This window comes from Amphibalanus amphitrite, unplaced genomic scaffold (assembly GCF_019059575.1).
Source record: "Amphibalanus amphitrite isolate SeventyFive unplaced genomic scaffold, NRLGWU_Aamphi_draft 000452F_arrow, whole genome shotgun sequence".
In the NCBI taxonomy this organism is placed as follows: Eukaryota; Metazoa; Arthropoda; class Thecostraca; order Balanomorpha; family Balanidae; genus Amphibalanus; species Amphibalanus amphitrite.
This window is the reverse complement of record NW_024881946.1, coordinates 364,641-378,904: the sequence shown is the minus strand read 5'-3', so window position 1 is coordinate 378,904 and position 14,264 is coordinate 364,641. Positions and strand designations below refer to the sequence as shown.

At 60.0% G+C, this 14,264-nt stretch overlaps 1 protein-coding gene across 2 annotated transcripts in view; it reads left to right on the top strand.

Moving 5' to 3' along the window:
- The window catches only part of LOC122391741 (homeobox protein OTX2-like), a 66,948-nt gene that overhangs the window by 31,097 nt on the left and 21,587 nt on the right, over positions 1-14,264 (top strand). Inside the window, exon 1 of one of the 2 annotated variants that reach the window (XM_043385962.1) lies at positions 8,176-8,282. The exons of the other annotated variant lie outside the window; for it this stretch is intronic. The gene's annotated coding sequence lies outside the window, so the exon portion shown is untranslated. Of the gene's footprint in view, positions 1-8,175; positions 8,283-14,264 lie in introns of those variants that run through there. 2 annotated transcript variants of the gene reach the window in all.

Below are 14,264 nucleotides of genomic sequence, written 5' to 3'. Positions count from 1 at the left end.
GAAGGTCACTGTCACCTCCCGGAGGTCGGCAGCGGCGGAAGGGTGCGCCGAACTGGCCGCCCGCGCGCCACACTCGCCGCAGTAGCGCCGCGTCATTAATCAGCCGACGGTGCCGGCGTCCCGCTGCGAACCATACCAATGTTGACCGCACAGTCACGAACAACCATCTCACTAATTGATTCGCTGAAAAAACGGCGCCCGATGAAAAAGGCGGACACCTCCCCGCCCGTGGGGACGATCGCTCATCCCGCCCGGGCAGAGGGCCGACCAGGGCGGGGAGAGAGCACGCGGAGCACGGCTGGAGAGAGGGTGACGTGTGAAAAGGCGCAGCAGCGACACAAAGCGGCGGCGCAGCGCGGCCTGAGCCGCCGCCGCAGCACTGAGGGATGGCCCCAAATTAGCCGGCTCGCAGAGCACTGATGGACAGGACAATCTACCGACCGGTGCGCCATTTGCATACTCTGGGAGAGGAAAATTAGCAACAGAGACAACAGAGACACGCGGGCACAATGAGACCGAATCGATAGGGTGGGACTGAGAGGGACTATCGAATGTCCAATGAACTGTCTGGCTGAATGGTTGAATGGTCGGCCGTCCGACTGAATGCCGCCGGTGGCAGCGCACCCAGCGCGGCGCGGCCGCGCCGGCCCGGCCCGGGCCGCCTGCCGCCGCCGCGCCGTGGAGATCGATCAGGGAAGCCTGCCGAGTGCCGCCCGCCCTGTCCCGGCCCCCTGTGCGGCCCGCCCAGTGTCAGTGCAGGGTGACGGAGCGGCCGGCTCTGTCACCTCTGACCCCGGGTGTCACAGGTCACTCCGGGGTCACCGGGTCCACCCCGCAGCTCCACGTCTCTGCACCGACTGGTCCGTCCCCAGGCTGTGCCTGATCGGACCGACTGACGGCGCCAGCGGGGACGTGCTCGTGAGCACGCTCTGTTTGCCTCCGGTGGCCTCTCTGGCTGTGTTTGTGGGCGCAGCTCGGAGCGGTGGGCGCTGATCGCTGAGCGGAAGTCGGCTCTGTCGGCCGGCACGTGCGGCGTGCGACCGAAACGGCGGCTGGCGAGGGGGCCAGAGACGAAAACGACAGAGACTGGATGCGGGAAAGAGGGAGGGAGAGAGATAAGAGAGAAGAGAAGAGAGAAGAAGGTGGAGACGATAGAAGTCAGAAGGTGGAAATAGAGAACTGGAAAGCAGAGGTGAAGAATGACGAAAAGCTTCATTCGGAACGGTCGGACGGAACGACAAACAAGCAAGCGGAGAGACGACAGATGGACAGACAGACAGACAGACAGACTGACAGACGGACGGACGGACAGACAGAAGGACAGACGGACAGACAGACAGACAGACAGACAGACAGACGGACGGACGGACGGACAGACGATGGACGGACTGACAGACGGACGGACGGACAGACGGATGGACGGACTGACAGACGGACGGACGGACGGACGGACGGACGGACGGACGGACAGACGGACGGACAGACAGACGGACGGACGGACGGACGGACAGACTGGCAGACGGACGGACGGACGGACGGACGGATGGAGGCCGGCCGGCGCGGCCGGCAGCTGGCGACACGGCCCCAGACAGGATGCGCGGCCAGCCAAACACGGGTGCAGCCGGCCGGGATAATCAGCTTACGCCGGCCGTCCAGATGAATTAGTCGCCGGCAGCATCGACCGCGGCGTCGGAAGCGACGCGGCCGACCGGACGGAGCAGCCCGGCCGGCCGGCCCGGTGACCCGACCTGGCGCGCTGAGGGGTCAGAGGGTCCCGGCAGCGTCACACAGCGACCACAGACGGGCAGACGGGCAGCGCAGCGCCCGGCGGGGCGGGGCGCGCGGGAAGCCGGACAGAAGCACTGCGTGAGCCCACCCGGATTATGGAGATTCTATAAGGCGATGCGATGATGGGCTGAGCGGGCCGCTGTTGGCGATCGGCAGATTCACCGCCACTGTGGCGCGGCTGTGTCAGAGGGCGGGGGGGGGGGGGGGGCGGCTGATGGATTTCAAATGATACGTTATCGCTCAGAGAGCTAGTGGGCGAATCAACAGTCATAACTGGATCAACACAATGCCAGATAGGCCACTGGTCAGAGAATCGTGACTGCATCAAGGCAGCTTGCCCGTGGAGGTCAGCGCCCTGGGCTGGGCCGACCGTTTGAAGGAGGAGCGGTGCCAGTTTAGTTTAGCATCTCTCTCCTTTCCTCCGTGATCTCCCCGCTGTCAGGGCCACATCCGGCCGGGTCCCGAGAGGCCCAGAGGGGCACCGGAGGGGCCGCTGACGGACTCCGGCGCCGTCCTCCCGTCAGAGATGTCTCCGGCGCGTCTCGGGCGCCGCGTCTGGCCGCTGTTTGCTGAGACAGCAGAGCCGGCGGCGGCGGCGGGTCGGGGCGGCGGGTCGCAGCCCGACCGACCGCGCCGCGGGGCGCGTGATTGGCGCCTCTCCGTTATTGATCACTGCTGCCTGCACGACGGGCAGCGTAAAAAAGCGTGTCGCCCGCCCTCTAATCGGTGTCCTGTGACAAATTACCGCCAGGATAAATGACACCGGTGAGCTACCCGAGCAGCGGGGGCGGCGGCGGCGGGCCGAGCGGGTTTTTGGTCCTCGCCCGTGTTCGTGCGGCCCAGTTACATGATCGATGTCCATTACATAGTCGTGACATCGGTGACGGCGATGGAACTGGTATTTCCGAGCATACCGACTAACAAGATATTTTGAGATATTTGTTTTGTGTTCAGGTTATTAACTCTCCGCAGCGACAGTGGCTTTGCAGTCAAATTCAATGACAGAGTGAGGTCAGGTAGGTACGGGAGTTTGGTAAGCAGTAATTTTGCAAACGTTGGCACTGATTGGCAAATGTTGGCAAATGTTGGACAAAGAAAATGGATGACTCCTCACAATATGGGCTTATAAAAGGGCATGTGCTCTGGCGCCGAGCGTCGTGTGGTTCTGAACATATGTAGTGTGTGGTTTTTTAGGTCTCCGTAGTTCTCCGCGCTCTCCGCGGCTCCTCGTGGTTTTCCGCGGATCTCTGTGGTTTTCCGCGGTTCTCTGCGGTTGCCTGCGGTTCTCTAGTTTTCTGGGCGGTGGCGGTGGTGACAGCAGCTGTCGTCGCCAGCAGCCGGCTGAAAAGACCGGCCGGTCTCCTCCGATCTACGCGGCGCGCCCAGGAGCATGAGACCGCGCTATTGATGCCACCGGTGCGCCATTTATGTCGCCGGCGCGCCGAGAAAAGGCGTCAATCACGCGCGCGTCACTCACTCATTGAGACGTCCCGCGCGCGCCGACCGACCGACCGCCTGAAAAGCGCAGCGCGACCGGCCGGCCGGCGCGGCGGCTGAATGCGCCCGATATCAGACTGCCCCCGTCATTAGGTGGTGCCTTTATCCGCGCTCTTATCTGGCGACGCACGCCCAGCTGCAACGGCCGCCGGGCCGGGGAGCCGGGGAGCCGAGGAGCCGGGGGAGCGCGGCCCGAGCCGAAAACGAAGTCGGGGAGCGGCAGCGGCTGGCAGCAGCGAACCCTGGCCGATCACCGTGCAGTGGATACCTGCGGAGGGCTTTGGCATACCGTTGGTCATTCGTGAGAAAACGTCCTAAAAGTTTTATGTAAAAATTGCATAAGACTTTATGTAAGTGTTATATCCAGGAGTCTGTTTCTGGAGAGCCTTCGAGAGGCTTTAAGAAAGTCTATGTAGGAAGGAAAGAGATATAGGAAGTTGCTGCTCCAGACCGGAGCTGTTATTGTTCGTCAGGAGCCACCCTGCCGCGCACAATCGTGCACCGTGCGCTGTGGCCTCAGGCCTGGTGCCGACAGGCGGCCGGCCTCCCTTCGACAAACCAGTGTCCCCTGTTGGTAAACGGACAGACACAGGGCACGGCGCTGCGGCTCGGACAATGGACGGGCGGGCCAAACACCGCCCGCCCCGCCCCGACTCGTCAGATGCCGATCGCCAGGGGCGGCGGACAGCGGCAAACACCAGCCGGCCGGCCGGTCAGTGGGCGCCGCCATGTTGTCGGCGGCCGCCGGATGACCGCAGATGGTATCGGCGCCGCCGCGGAGGCCCTGCCGCCGCCGCCGCCGCCGCCCGCCCGCCGGGCCCGTCACGGCCCGTCACTGTGACCTGCGCACGCAGTCCGTCACGGGGGCACGCAGCGCCGGCCGGGCGGACGTCCACTCGGCCGGGCCACTCGGCCTCATGCAGCATTCAGGGTAATCCCGCGGCGGCCACCGTGTCGTTACGCGGCCGCTGTAACTCATCGGCCGGCCCCGTCATCGCGGCCCGCTCATAGTTACGCGCAGCCAAATTGGGGATTAGGGCTTGCCAGCACGTGATGGTTAATAATTGAAACCTTCATACTGTCTCCAGAATTTGTCAGCAGGAATTGCTAATGGTGGCAGGTCATGCCGCACAAGGATAGGACCGTTCAAAATTTTCGAACATAACGGATAGGTGAGGGCCGAATCATCTGATCCAATGAAAATGCGGACAGCGGCGAGCCTTTGGCTGCCAGCCGAGGTGACCGCTGACGGTGCCTGCTGGCGGTGATGTCACGCTGCCACTGAGTACTGACCGGGGACGGGCCTGGGGACCCGTGGCCCAGCGCGCTGCGCCGGTCAGGGGAGCGGCAATGGCGGCGCTCTCGCTGACCGGTGTCGGAGACAGGAGGCCGGGACCGACCGTTTCCGCCGGCCGCCGCGCGCCATTGACCGTCTCACGCACGGCGCATTAGCCGCGCTATAATGGCGCGTTTATTGGCCGGCTCCGGCCCACTTTATAATCGGCCGCGCCAGAATAGCCGTCCGGCGCGCCAGAATAGCCGTCGGGCGCGGCCGTCAAAATACGGAGACGGTGGCGGCGGCGCCGCATTCCGGGCCGGCTCGGGCGCCGCGAGCTCCGAGCCGCCGACGGCAGCGCGCCGGGCTGACAGCCAGCGCCATTGTTGGCCCCGGGAGGGCCGTCCAGGCGAGTCGCTCCGAGTCTCAGCTCACGTCGGACTGCCTCTCACGGCGCCAGGTGATCTCAGGACTGAGGCCGCGCTGGGCCAGACAATCTCAGGACTGAAGCCGCGCTGGGCAGACAATCTCAGGACTGAGGCCGCGCTGGGCAGACAATCTCAGGACTGAGGCCGCGCTGGGCAGACAATCTCAGGACTGAGGCCGCGCTGGGCAGACAATCTCAGGACTGAGGCCGCGCTGGGCAGACAATCTCAGGACTGAGGCCGCGCTGGGCAGACAATCTCAGGACTGAGGCCGCGCTGGGCAGACAATCTCAGGACTTAGGCCGCGCTGGGCAGACAATCTCAGGACTGAGGCCGTGCGGGGCCAGACAATCTCAGGACTGAGGCCGGGCCGAGACAATCTCAGGACTAGGGTTTTGCCAGGCGGAGTTCATGGCAGACCGGAAATCAGACCGATTAGGGATGGTTCAGACTCAGGCAAACTAGACGCCACGTCAGTCTGTCACGAGCTGTCCTGGATTATCCTGTATTTACTGTCCTGGACGATATGAACCGGAGCGGTCTCTGGCGAGATCGGTAACTTCTGCTCGGTAAGGTCACTCCGTGCTCGATGACAGGCCAGTCGGGCCAGCGTCCCTGTCTGCTGACTCGGAAACATTTAACCACTGGCCGCTGACCGCTGGCCTCTGACCGCTGACCGCTGACCGATGACCGATGACCGCTGGCCGCTGACCGCTGACCGCCCGGTGCAGCGGCGGTGGCGGCGAGCACAGACCGAGTGCCGCCCGACCGGGCACACCTGAGCTGACTCCGGTCGAGCCGCTAGTCCCAAACTCAAACAGAGTCGGTCGTCTGTCGGCGGGCAGGGCCGGGAGGGCGGCCACAAGTGGCTCCGAGCTCACTGCTGTTTGCAGTCGGCGCAGATTAGGCGGCGCGCGCCCGCCGCTGGTCTGTTTGCGCGGCACTCGATACCGCTCAGATCGGAGCCGACTGGATACCGCGCTGACTACCGGGAGCCGCCGGCCGCCGCTCGGTAACGGGGTGAGCCTGACAGTGTGCTCTAATACCCGATCTCCAGCGGCGCCGAGACCGGCCGCCTGCTCCCCCGGTAACGGCCGGCTCGGCTCTGTCCAACTCCTGGAACCGTGGCGGGGCTGCGTTTGTAGAATCCGTACTGGAATAATGCGACAGTTTGTCCCAGAGTAATGGCTATGGTCGTATTAGATAGCGTAGGTAGTCAATTGATTAGCTTGTGACAGGAATTTGCTTGAAAAAAATGTGTTGCTAATGCATCCTTATTCCACATCTTCACATTGCTCTGCTCTTCAGGTAATGTACCACATTAGTCCTTGACACTAATGATCGTTCCGTAATTGTTTCGAAGAACTCTGGTTTCCGACAAGCCGAGCCGATCGGGCGCCGCGAGCGTTCCGGCCTTCCTGAGCAACACGTCAATCACTGTCATCTTAGTGCCGCGGTTAAAAGCCGCTGATTCCGCGCTGTGTGCCGATCCGTGCTCCGATAGCTGGCCAATGGTCGGTGGGCGCCGGCCGGCGGCCGTGGCCCACTGTTTGGCCAAACCGCCGCCGCCCTCGGACACGGGCATTTATTGATAACGGCCGCCGTCGGAGCCATCTGGCCGGGCGGCGGTATCGGCCGATCGACGGGCCTCCGATGACGCCTCGGCAGGGATAAACACATCAGCGGTCACCCCCCCCCCCATCCCGGTCCGGCCGGGTCCGCGCAGCCGCCACCGCCGCCGCCCATCTGTTGCGCGCCCACTATTACCATGATAAAAGTAGTATAAATTATCATCAAAATGCGGCGTGTTTACTTTGGGAGCGCGCACCGGTCGCCACCAGCTGACTAACCAAAGGCGGACGGCCGGCGTCGCGGCCCGGCCCCTCAATGAGAGCGGTGCACAATCGGTCCGGTGCTGCGCCGACCGGCCGAACCGAGCGCCAAAGAAGTCCTAATTCCGGGCTTAGCGGCGGCAGAGACTTGTTAGGCGGCTCGGACACCGCGCCACTCGACTCATGAATCATTAGGTGCTTCTTGTGGACCGGTAATCTTCTTACGGGCGGATCATCTCAAATAAATGGTTTTACTTTCCGGTTCTTTTTATAAGCTGCGATTGATTGGAAATCGCCGGGGCGGGGCGGGGCGGCCGGCGGGGGGCGGGGTAAGGGGTCGGCGGCACGAGCTGCGGCCTCCAGTTACCCACGGTCTCGGTCTCAGCGCCGTGAGAAGTGGGCCGCTGGGGCAGACGGAGCGGGGGCAGGTCGGACGGTGACCGGGGCAGGCCGGCGGGTGGGGCAGAGGCAGAGCCCACCGGGCCCCGGTGGGGCACGGGGGGGACCGGTACACCCACATGGCACCGCCGCCGACTAGATGTTATCCGTGACTGGCAGGTTTGACATTCTCCGTATTAGGACACCGCAGCTTCACTGGAACCCTGTAACGCCCTGGGCCGTGATTGATTGACACTTTGTTTACATTGTTTGTTTCCAAAACGATTTCGTGATAATTGATCTGTTGGATCTGTTGGTGGAGCGAGGCACAGTGGTAGCCCCTCGTCACGATGTTTGTTAGGGAGATATAAGGATAAAGTTAGATTGCTTTTACTTGGTTAAAAACTCAATTGCTATCACATGCAAATTACTAATGCTCAAATTGGTGGCACGTTTCTTGATGACTTAGAGTTGTTATAATTCATTTATTTTTTAGCAGCTTTGCTCCAGTACCTTTAAGAGAAGCATAAATCAAAGTGTCGTAGAATTGTTATTGCTTTGAGGGGATATGCCATACAATTCAATTAATATACATCACGGCTGTATACCTAATCAGCTAATAGATCAGTGACGCTGTTATTCACTGCCCTGATGCGTCAAATTGAGTCCGTTTTCCAGTCGACGCTGCTAAATCATTTTTCTGTCGGCGCCACCATTTGGATCCCATTTTAGAACATCAGAATTCCATTGAAACTGTGTGGGACGCACGCCGGTGGCGGCGGTCGTCGGTAGCGTCGGCTGGCCGAGCTCGGCCATGGTTCGTCGCCGCTGCCGGCCGACGGACGACGCGCCGCCCGCTCATTGGCCGCCGACACGGTCCTCGCACCAATCAGCGGCCGGAACGGCGCCGCGGGGGCGGGGCGCCGCTCGCGCCGGCGCTGGCTCCACCTCTGCGTCGCGGCTCTGTATTGAGTGGCTGCGAGCAGTACAGTGTTAATACGGTCTTAGACGGTTTTAGGAGGTTTTATCAGCGCTCTAACAGGCTTAGCTGTTCCTCATCCCCAGCGTTCATTCAGCCAAGCTTAGGTGAGTAAATATCTTCTTTATGTGCTCAAACTTAAAACAAAATCAGAGGTGAGATTTTGATAGCCGCGAATAGCATTGTAGCGGGTTAAGCTGATTGGGGGCTAATGCCGGCCGCCCGGCGGTGACAATTAGCTGTGATCCGCGGTGGTCGGGCCGGGCGCGGCCAGTCTGGCCACTGTGCCACTGGCGAGGTAAGGTGCCGCTGTGTGTGTGTATGTGTGAGCTGCGGTGGGTGGGTGCCGGCCGCAGTGGGTATGTGGCCGGCCGCGCCGCCAGTGACCGGGTGCCGCCGGGTGCCCTGTGCCGCTCTGTGTGCCGGGCCGGCCGCCGGCTGTCCCTGCAGGCCGATCCCGCCGCCCGTCCGAGGGACGCCCGCAGACTCCGCGCCGGTGAGAGGGTCGGGTGGGACCCCGCCACATGTGCTAACCACCCCAGAGCAGTGCCGGGGTCAGTCAGTCCGTCAGACCCAGACTGAGCACCAGCACTTCAGTCAGTGTTGGATTTTGAATTACTCATCCAGTCTCAGTCTGCTGATTTTTACACCAGTCTGCCAGTCATGGTCTGGCGATCTCTGTATCATTCTGCCAGTCTTAAGTTGGGCGGAACAGCTCAATCTAATCTCGTCACCACCTTATCAGCTGCGGCGCTGTTTAATCGGTGTCGGCGGTGTGCCAGCAAAGCCCAGATTCCAGGCATCAGCCCATCAGTTACGACCGCATCAGTTTAGATACCATATCCTCTCTGGAAATTGGCCTATGTCAGCTCCCGTATCTAGCGCCGCTGTTAGCTCCCGTTCTGTTGCTTGCTTCGACCATTGTAAGTTCTGCTCTGCGATCGGCCGTCAGTTTCTATGTGCTGTTCCGCCGTCTCCCTGTTCAGCCCCTGTCCTCTGGTCAGCTCTCGGTTCCGTGGCCGCTGACTGCGCTTTTCCCGCTGCTGGTCAGAGCTCAGACGATGTGGGACCGCAGGTGCCCGCGACAGATGCCGTCCTAGATAGAACTGGCCCGGTTTTTCCCTATTTGGCCGCTCCCGATTGAACTGGCCCCTTTTCTGCCCGGTTCGGCCGCCCCGATTGAACTGGCCCCTGTTCTTTCCTGCTCGACGGCTTCTAGTCGTCGATCCGTGCGCTCTCCTGTTAAAACCAGTTATATTCGGTTAAAGATCAGTTATAATATCGGTAAGTCGGTTCGGCTTTCATTATCTGCCTTTCTGCTCTCTCCTGTTCAGTCTGCTCTCGACAGCTGGTCCACTCGCTCTGCTGTTGGATGTGCCCTTCCTCCCGTCCCCTGTCATTCGCCAGCGGGAGGACTGAACTGCACACTATCGCCCGTCTCAGCGCTCTGAGTCATTGCGCTCGGCCCGTTTGCATGAGCGAATGGATTTGGATATTATGCTGACTGGGTAAACATTTCGTGCTTGTGGCCGCCAAGAGCCGAGCACAGTGTTCTCAGCCGGGCTCCTGGAATCCGACTCTGTGCTCTCGGTCTCTGGGTGCCGAGCACAGTGTTCTTGTAGCGGTGAATACGGCGCTCTCACGGCTGTTCGTGTTCGGCACTTCTAGGAGCTGGTATGCCCTGTATTCTCGACACAAGCGTATAATTGTTCACAACTTCGCTATTAGTTTGCAGTAATATCTAGCGGCAATGTCCGGCTAGGCCCGTCGCTCATTGGGTTAGTTAGATGAATTCATTAACAAAGACACGCCTTTAAACATCAATTTACCACAAACCTGTTTTGTGATGACTGTTGGATGTTAAGTGGAAGTCTGCATATAGAAAAGTCCTGCTTGAGTGAAAATTCCTTTTCTATCGCCGCGGTAGCAAGTTTAAGAGTCTGACCATCTTCGAAATTATAGCAGTAAGGGACTGGATCGCTTGGCCGATACCTGAGGTACAGATTAGAGATTCGTCGGAGTTCCAAAATGATCCATCGGCAGTTACGGCACACTCGCCGCTGACAGTAGTGCGCAAAATGGCAAAAGCTAGAAATTACCTGCACCTGCTCTTTAGGATTTCTTTTAAGAACATATTTGGTCGTCTATTAGAAATCCGATCGGTACCCTTTTGACTGTTGTCTTCCATCCCGAGAAATGTCATTTGCATTTCAAACCCTACTACCGCGCTGCGCCGCGCGCCGCACGTCCTGGTGCTACTGTTCGTCCAGTAACTGCAGTCTTCGGTGCGTATAGGCTGTGCCGCAATACCATGTGTCGCGCGGAGACTGCAGTTAGTGATGTAGGACTAACACCGCCACCGCTCCCACCGCGGGGCGCCCGGCCACAGCCGTCAGAGCCATCAGAGCTGCAGCTTACGAGCAGACTGACTGTCCGCCAAACGCGCTCTGAGGGCCACTAAAACCGAATAAGCCCTGCAAATCCCCGAAACTTGGCTCCGTGGAACAAAATGTCAAAGTTTGCTACATAAAGGGGATAAAGAGTCCTGAAGTCCTACCACTCTCAATGGTTTCTCCCTAGATAAGTGTACTTAAATGATATGCCCTCGTGGCTTGCGATATACGGTTTGGACGAGTATGTTACCGATTTGGCTGTAATCCTTGTAATGCTGGGCTCCCGCCCCGACGGCGGCTGCCCATAGAGCCGCGGAGCGGGTATTTCGGATCGCTCGGCCGGCCTGCCGTCCACGTCCATCTGTGTCGGAGACCGCACACCGTTACTAGCCTCGGCTCTCAGCAGAGTCGGCGCCGCCGCCGCTAAGTCGGCCGCCGCCGCCCGAGCTCTGCCGTAAGCCACCAGCCAACCGGGCGGATATTCGCGTAATGCACTGGGCGCGCGGCACGCGAGCCGGCTCAGCGGCCGGGCGCCGCCATGCGATGTCCCGCTGCGGTCAGCCGACCCGGCCGAGGCGCTCTGGAGACCGGCGGCCACTCCTCGGGTGAGTGTCAGGCTGCGGCGGCTGGTGAGACCCGCTGTCCGCCGGGCCGCCTCAGAAGTCAGCTCTGCTGGACCGGTCCGGCCGGCAGCCTCCTAAGTCAGCTTTGTTACGGGCCATGTCCTGTCGGATTGAGACGGTCCGACGGGTGACTGATATGTGTCAGACGCTGGACGGATCTATGTCTGTCAGAGCGGCTCGGACCGGGTGACTGTGGAGCTCGCGCGGCCACTGCACAGTGGGGCCGTTGACCAGTTTAGGGCGAATTTATTCGTAGCGTTGTTAATATTTCTCAATATGTTTTTCAAATGAATTGAATGGGTGTATTTAGGCATTTTGGGTCATCCCTGATGCTTTCGATATATTCGATAATCGAAAAAGCATAAACACACGATACATATGTATTGCATCACATGTTACATACATACACTTTGAACACTCTCACGACACGCCGCGCTGGTTCGTCTCTGCCAGTCACTGCTGTCACTGCTGAACAGTCACTGCTGCTGTGGCAGTCGTCGCTGTCGACATCACTGCTGTCGGTGCCGTCGTCACGACGTAGCTGATTCTCTCTCTCTCTCTCTCTCTCTCTCTCTCTCTCTCTCTCTCTCTCTCTCTCTCTCTCTCTCTCTCTCTCTCTCTCTCTCTCTCCCCTCCCCCTCCCCCTTCCCCGGCGCTGCAGACCCAGGCTGCTGAGCAGCGGGTCGCTCGCCACGAGCAGGTAGCTCAGGAGGTCCGACATCGTGTGGATCCTCGAATCCTTGCGGGTGTGTCGAAGGCGGTACTGGCGGACCCGCTTGTGGGTAGCCTCTGCTGCTTCCTCAGACATCATACCGATCGGGAGGTGGCAAGACTCCACCACGGCCGCCGAGTGGCTCAGCAGCTTGTGCAGCGTGGTGGACATGGGGTGGTGGACATGTATGTACCTCTCCACGTACAGCTCAGCCGTGCGGCGGCAGTACGCGGAGAGAGCGTCGATGTCCAGTCGGTGCAGACAGCTGACAGCCTGCAGCACCGTGCCGACCCGGTCGATCAGCTCCTGGTCGACGCCGGTGCAGGCCGCGAACTCGGCCGGCGAGCGGAAGGCGCGGCGGGCAGTGTTGCCGTCGTTGGAGTTGCCGCTGCCTCCTGCCCGCGGCTCATCCACACGCAGCCCCATCCTGGTCCTGAAGGCCTCCTGCACCTCAGCCGGGTGTACGGAAAGCAGCAGTACGGGGCAGGAATGATCAGGTACCAATAATCGAAATCATCGTGGCCAAAGAGGACTTATTTCATACTCTCGAAATAGGTTACGATACATTTGCCACCCAATGACTAGCTGACACACATCCTGACCCATAATAACAGGCTCGATGATTGGCTGCTGTAGACAGTGACATCACTCAATGGGCGGGACTAAAAACCACACGTCATTCCGGATCCTGTCGGGTCACGTACCGTCCGCCCCCAGGTCAGGTCACGGCGCGCGGCTGGGTCATGACCGAGCGGCGTGCCGTCGGTCATGTTTAAACTCGAGCTACCGGTGAGGCGAGCAAGTTCGAGCAGGAAAAAAAGGTCGGGCCAAGTCAAAAAATGCTGGCGAATTGCAATCATGCTAGATCTGACGTGGCGGCAAACGGCGGTAGTTGTTGAAATCTTCGGTTTTCATGAAACATCGTTATGAAAACGCTATGCATGTATTGGTTTGATTCTATCAGTCGTAACTTGCAGACGATAGGTCAGCCAGTATTGCAAGTTATCCTATCGTTTTTTAGAGACATTGGGAAGAACAATGGTGTATGATTTATATCAATTCAAAATGTATTACACTATGTAAACTTGCGTTACAAAAGTCGCGTTCTTGCCCGCAAATCGGCAGGATATGAGAAAGCCAACAATTTGTCCACTTTGAGTAGTCAAATCACCCCCTAAAAGTTGCCATATGTGCAAAATTCAGGTAGTTTCATAAAATTCAGGCAATTTCCTATACATTCAGCCATATTTCAAGCAGATTTTCGAAAGTCACTTTCTTGATTAAATTCGCCCTAAACTGGCGCGCGGCCCGTCCGTGCACTGGCGGGGCTCCCGGTTTTCCGGCTCCTCAGATTTCATTTCGCTGCCCATCCGCTATCAACCCGCCTCGACCCATCCGTGTCTGCACGACTGCCTTTCTTCTCGTGTTGTTCCTCCGTTCCTTACGCGCGCTTATTCGGTCCAACCCTTTCGCATTCTTTCCATATTTGTCAGCCGCCGCCTATTTCTCTCCACCCGTTGTCTCTCCGCCCGCCCCGGTTCGCGGCCGTCCGTCCGTCCAGTCCGGTGTCGGTCCGGTCCGGCCGTCCGGCCGTCACGGCCGATCCGTCACAGCGTCCGCTGCGGCGTGCACACCGCCGTGATACAATCGGTCGGCTTCAAACGCGCCGCGCGTGGCCCGCCGCCCACCAGACGGACGCAAAAAGACCCGACACGATTTCGCAAACATATGAAGCTGCGGTATGAAGGCAACGCCGAGAAGGCGCGCCGATTTGAGCGTGGAGGACGTCTGAGCCCGCTCATCTGCGGAATGCATACTCGAGGCAGGCGCGTTGTTAGTTACCAGTTATTGTGCGGCGTGTTTTGGTCGTGCGCCCGAAGGTTTGCTGGGTGCGTGTGTCTGTGTGTGTGGCGGTGAGCGCCAGTGGCAGGGCCGGCGCCAGTGGTGGGATGCCGGCCCGTTGGGTCACTCAGTGCCAGTCAGACACCGATTACTGGGCAGCTCAAGTGACGGTCTGATTAAATGGCTCCAAACTGGCAGCTTCCAGATGTCACCTGACCGCCGGAATGGTTGCCCACATGCCTGGCGTAGTTCCGCCCTGTGCAAATAGGCCTTGCATCATTCCGGCCCGGCCGCGTATCGGGATCGGGCCGAATTAGTGCGTGCCTGGGCAGTGCGCGCGCCGCTCCCCTAAGTGGGTGTAATCGCGCCGCCGGTGTGCGGCCGGACCGGCCCCGCGCCGCGCGTGCAGACTGCAGACGGCCGACGGACGGCCGACGGCGCCCCGCCGCTCCCTCTCCGGCCGGCCAGACCGACGGCTTGTGCAAGGAGCCGCCACCTCCAGCGGCGCAAATACCTCGG